Source organism: Crocodylus porosus, unplaced genomic scaffold (assembly GCF_001723895.1).
Source record: "Crocodylus porosus isolate Cpor-Errol unplaced genomic scaffold, CroPor_comp1, whole genome shotgun sequence".
NCBI classification, from domain to species: domain Eukaryota; kingdom Metazoa; phylum Chordata; order Crocodylia; family Crocodylidae; genus Crocodylus; species Crocodylus porosus.
The window spans coordinates 22044708-22050679 of record NW_017728886.1 but is presented as its reverse complement, the minus strand read 5'-3'; positions in this window follow the sequence as shown (position 1 = coordinate 22050679).

Genomic DNA, 5972 nt, shown 5'->3' with positions numbered 1-5972 from the left:
GCCCTTTGGGCAGGGGGCTGGACTCGGTGATCTCCCAAGGTCCCTTCCAGCCCTAATGTCTATGAAATCTATGAAATCTATGAAATCTATAAGCTGTAAATTTCTGGACTTAGTTGGTTGTTGAAGTAGAGTTAGGCAAGCTTGCTTTTTCTTTTTTATGAGTGAGAGCAGCAGATGTTCAGACACTGTGAACCAGCCGGATTGTTTTTCCTTTGTTGTTCCAAAGACATCTTTGGCGGTAGCTGGTATATTGTTCTTCACCTTCCCACAAGGTATCAGAATCAGGGGAATCAAGTTGATCATTTTCAAAAATATGGTTGCCCGTTGAAACTTGACAAAAGTGTCAGAGTCCTTCATGTTAATAATGCTGAGGTGAGGTTTTCCTTTTGGTTTCACGTGATACATATTTTTAGGGTGTAATTGGACTTGGTCAGTATCGCAGTCAGCACTATGCATTGATGGAACATAGACCGTATCGTGAATGTTTCTGAGATGAATCAGGAATAGGTCAAGCTGATGCCAGTGTCCTGAGTGGGGGTGCTTCCACGTGACCTTGCTGTGGCTGCTGCCAGCACAATATGTGTCTGAGACTATCAGCTCACAAGAGGCACAAAACTCAAGGACACGCTGGTCATTTTCACTAAGGCTACCTGTGCCATGTTGGCCAATGATGTGTCCCCAGTGTCCCCAGTGCACCCACTCCTTATCCATTTGGGGAGTGAAATCACCAAGAACAGAAAGTCTGTTCCTCACAGGGACATTCTTGTTCATTTGTTCAGCTGAAAATAGACCTCATCTTTTTTCTGTTTGGAGTAGGTAAGTGTTGGTTTGTAGATGGACAGAAAAGTCAGGGTTCCTGAGTTCATGTCCACATCCAGCTACATGATCCTCTCATTGATAGATACCAGAGGGGTACACGCACTGAGGACAGACTTCTTAACCGCAAGTTGACACTATGTATTCCTGCATCATTGTTAAGTTTCCCAGAACAGCAGAAGTGGTAATTTATTTAATCTAGTGATTCAGTTTCTAGTTTCACTGAGAACTGTAATATTGATACCCACTTGATGTAGTTCTATATCAATTATGGCTGTTTTTTGAAGTTCATGGGATTTCAGTTCAAGTCTGGTTAATATAGTGCGAACATCCCAACAAGAAATGATTTGTTTAGAGCCAGGAAAGAAATAGTTGGAAAAAAGCTTTTTTAGCTCACCGTTTCTAGGGCCTTCCCAGATTGGGGCAAGCAGGCTATCCCTGAATAGGGCTGCTTAGATATTTGGGCCACTGCCAAATGCCTGGGTCCTTCCCCACCAGGACAAATAACCATCAAGCACAGACCTTTGATGCGTATGCCTAGGCAGAACGAAGAAGGAGTTGCCAGGGACCCTCCACCTTCTCTCTTGGCAGGCTGTACAGGACTCCAATGGCAAGATGAAAGTCAAGACAATTGGTACAGGCCTGCTGCAACTTCTAGCCAGAACACCACTCCAAAATGAAGGAAGTGCCCACCTTAACACGTCTGCAACTGCGCCTTTTCTGGATGGGTGGGAGCCCAGTAGTGTGGGGTACCAGTGGCCAACACAATTCTGGCTCATCTGCTTTTCTGGGGATATTTCCTTCACCCAGGGGGTTCCACTATCCTACCCTTAGGTGCTCTTCTGTCCAAATCTGTTGGGACTTCCCAAGGGGAGACAGGTTTGTTGACTAGAGCCTGTCACTCATCATTGCATCACTGGCTGCACTTTTCATGCATCCAGAGGTTAACCCCAGGCAGGGACCAGCCAGACATCATAACGAATAGCAAAGGGTTTCTTAATTGAAGAATTTTTATTTGGGTTGATCTATTACAGAGTGGAGCAGAATTTTTGTTTGATACGGTTAGATGGTTCACTGTTTTTGGTTGCTGAAGTCTGAAGCTACTTGTGAACTTGTGATTAAGGATCTACTGAGGATGTCCAAGAAAAGGGCATCCAAAAGCAGTTTCTCAGTATCATTGGCCTTTTCTTCCTCATCACCATCTTGCTTGCCCTTGATCTCATTCTTGTTTTTTTAGGACAGGTGTTTAACAAAGGTATCCAGGAGCACAATGATTTGAAAAGCTGCAGCTCTGTAGCCCTGTCTACACAAGATATTTACTGTACAGTTGAGTATCTGTGCAGTAAATGTCTCAGGGGCTCATGTGCAGATGCCATTAGGCTAGAGTAAACTAATTTACTCTGCAGGATAGTACTTCTAAATAGAAAGTATTTGGATTAAAAAAACTCCACAGCAGTGCATGTGTAGATGCTGGAGGGCCTGGCTGGGACATGAGGGTGCTTCAGTGGGGAACTGCCTGCCATGCTGAAGCTCTCTCTTGCTCCAGTCAGCCCCTCTGTTGCATGTTGAGCCGGGGGAGCAGCCCTGGGCTGGCACGTTGACTCCTGGAGCCCCCTGCCAGCTGGAGCTGCTCCCTCTAGCTCCATGTACTGAGCATGAATAAACTGTGGAGCTTGTTGCTCTGGAGTTAATTGCTTCCAGGCACACCACTTGAACATGCGCCCAGGAGCAATAACTCCTTAATTCAGGAGCAATAAGCTCCATAGTTTATTCATTCACTGTAAATGAATTGTAGACACACCCTCTGGCAGCAACCTTTTCAAAACCCATTTGATAACATCATTGTGGCACAGATTAGGGTTTCATGCATAATGGCCAATTAAAAATGTGGAAATGATGATGGCTACACAATAAGTATTGGATCATGAAATCTTTGGAGAGGAATTATGACATTTTTGGAAGCTGGCTTCTGGATTCAACATGTCAGTGATTTCTGCCTAACTTCTGCTAGATAGCCTACTGTGTATGATGGGAACAAACCGTGGTTTTGGAGCAAATGCAAAGAAGCACAGGATACCTGCTCACAATTCTAAGCAATTAATTTGAAGGAAATCCTTTCAATGAAAAATAATTATTTGTACTGAAGCGAAGAGTGGTTGCTTTTGCATGGTTATTGAGTTCCAGTTCCATTTTATACAATGGATTGACAAATCTTTAATCAGAAAGGCATCCTTTGAGCTAAGGAACAAGTAAACAAAACCAAACCATACTGACCTGAACATTTTTGAGGTAAATTATTCTTTGTTTTTGAGAAGGACTACTATTTAGAGGTTTTAGGAATTTCTTCAACTCCACATTTTCCCTGACATTTGATTGAGTATCAGTCATTGAAAAGTTTCAGCCCCCTTCAAGAAGTAAATGTATGTCCTCTTGATGGATCAGCACAATGGAGAGACTACAAACTCATTTAAAAGCATGACAACCAACCTAATATATGTAAAGGGGCTTCTTTGTAAGTTTTGAATACCATCACTGTTTTTACATACATGGCCAGGTGTTCTTGCAGTGCTTGGGCTTAACCTGAGAAGCAGGTATTTCTCTCCAGTAGGGCAAAGATGGGGACAAGCAAATATCATTAGGTTAGGCTGGTGTGGATCCCTGCCAGTCTTCCTTATCTTCATCTAGATGTTTTAGACTGAATGTCTTTTCCAGTAGAAAATTCTGTTTTGTCAAAACTGAAACTTCTTGTCAGAACATATCAGTTTAAACAACATGTAATTAGAAAGGAAACCAGAAACAATTGTAATATATATTTTTTCCATATTTTCCAAATGAAATGTGTCAATTATTTATATTCGAATAGTTTTTGTTTCAAAATGTATTTTATGTAGTAAAAATAAAAAGTATGTAAAATTGAAGCATGATGATTTTATCACAACAAAGCTTTTCAAGTAATATGAAACATATGTTGTTGAAGCTGTTGTTTCATAGGAAATTTTGATATTCTTCAATTTCACATTCAAAATAAAACACATTTTGAAATAACAGAATCCCTTATTAAGAGAAAATACCAATGCTCAGGAATGGACATACATTAATTGATCTTATTTTCTGCTACAAGGAATAAGAAGGAAGAAAAGCTGCAATTAAATTTTACTGTTCTATGAAATGGAAAAAAAATGTACAGCTGTTTTTACAGACTATCTATCTCCTTGAAAAACATTATTTATGCTCTTTTTCTTGTGACAAACGGTATGTACAGACGTTACATTTAGATTGACCTAACTAGGATTAGGTTGATATAAATGCCAATCTGAACAGATGTTTGGGAGGCCTGAGATGAATTAAGTTAGCTTGGCAATGGGTTAGCCTGATCTACTAAAAGTCTGTACACATTTGGAGTGCAGCCCCAGGGCTGAGAGAGCCCAGCTGCTCACCCCAGACTCAGGGCTGCTCTCTTCCTACCCCCTCCCAACCAGGCTAGTTTTAGACTTTCAACCCTCTAATTCCCAATCCGATGAATCCCACTGCCATGGAACCACCCACCCCTACCCACAGATCTGCCAGCCCCTCTTCCCTGATCCCACCAGTTCCCTTCCCACCCCCCATCGCCTCCCCCTTCCTGTCCTCCCCTCCCCTTACCCTGACTTAGACTGGGTTTTTGGCATGGCTCCCAGCACCAGCAAATGCATGTAGATACTGCTCCCAATCAGTGATCACACAGCTTAAAGTAAGCTGTGTGATTGTAGATTGGATATGTCAAATGTCTGCACATACCATATGTTAAATTCACAAAATAATTATGTGGGCTGCCTACTTTAATTCTTGTAAACAACATTTTTAGAAGTCCCACTGGTAGTATGAATTATTCTTCAGGGAATTTACATATTCCCCAACATAAGGAAATCCATTTAGCAGTACAGAATATAAGATGTCAACACCATTCAATCACATGCTAATTAAACAGCACTATATCCTTTGCAGAGTAAAAGAAACAACGCACTTAAAAATAGCAGCCCTACTAATATATAGACCAAAGCACATCTTACATAGAATGTGTCTTCATCTTTAGTTCCAGTTTCTGATTTATTCCAGTACAGTTTTAAAAGGACAAAGCTAAACAATCTATTAACAACAGTCTGCTCAGAAAATAATTCTGGGTATCACTCATCTCTCTCCCCTCCACTCCCCCTTCCAAGTATTTTACTACTTAGATACTAGAAGTGTTGTTGATAATAAGTCTAAACCTGTTGCTGTTTCTTTAACTGGAGTCATACTGATCTCTTTCTTTTTTAGAAGATCCCTTTTAATTATCAGGTCTTTAAAGGGCTCAGCTTTCATTCTTCATTGTATAACTTGCTCTTTTTCCTAGAGAGCAAGAGGTATAATATTATGCTAAGATCTGCATGTTTATTGCCATTAAGAGTCAGTTTGCTGTATATCTAGTCAAGGGACTTGATTAATTTGGGCCACTTATTCCTGTTACCTTGCATTAATTAATTTTAAAATAAAACATCTTCATTCTTCCTTCTGTTAGGTACCTAGCTTTAACTTGATTTTGTTTGTGAATGAAGACAATCCCCTGGCATTGTTTTTTTGTGGTAACATTTATTTTACATATCTCGGTCTGCATTTTCCTTTTTTTCATATTTGTGCAGTTGGTTCCAAAGACTTGGCTTTTATTTTTGGCTCATGGAGACTAGCCAACCCCTTGGCTTGGCTCTGTTGTCACTTTATCTGCAAGCTTGCCCAGATCTACTTAGAAATGCCCATGGGCACCAGACTTAAAAAAAAAAAAGATTCCAAGCTTTTCATTTACAAATTGGCACTGTTACCATAATCATATTTTTCCTGCCTCCTTTTTCATTTACTCCATTCCCTTGTGGACTTGTGGAGCCTCTGACCACATATTGGAAAAATCTTCCATTACACAAGTAACCCGTCGTGATAAATACTGATTGCATGCTATTTACCTAGAGAGGACATTCCACAATTTTCTCCAGAAATAACTTTATTTTATAAAGTATAAGCTGGGTATAATATTTCATAACTAAGGCCCTCTGCTGTACTAGAGGGACCCTGACAAACCATAGGGACAGAACCTTTATAAACACTGTCTTCCATTTTCCCCTATAAATGATAAATCATTGATATGT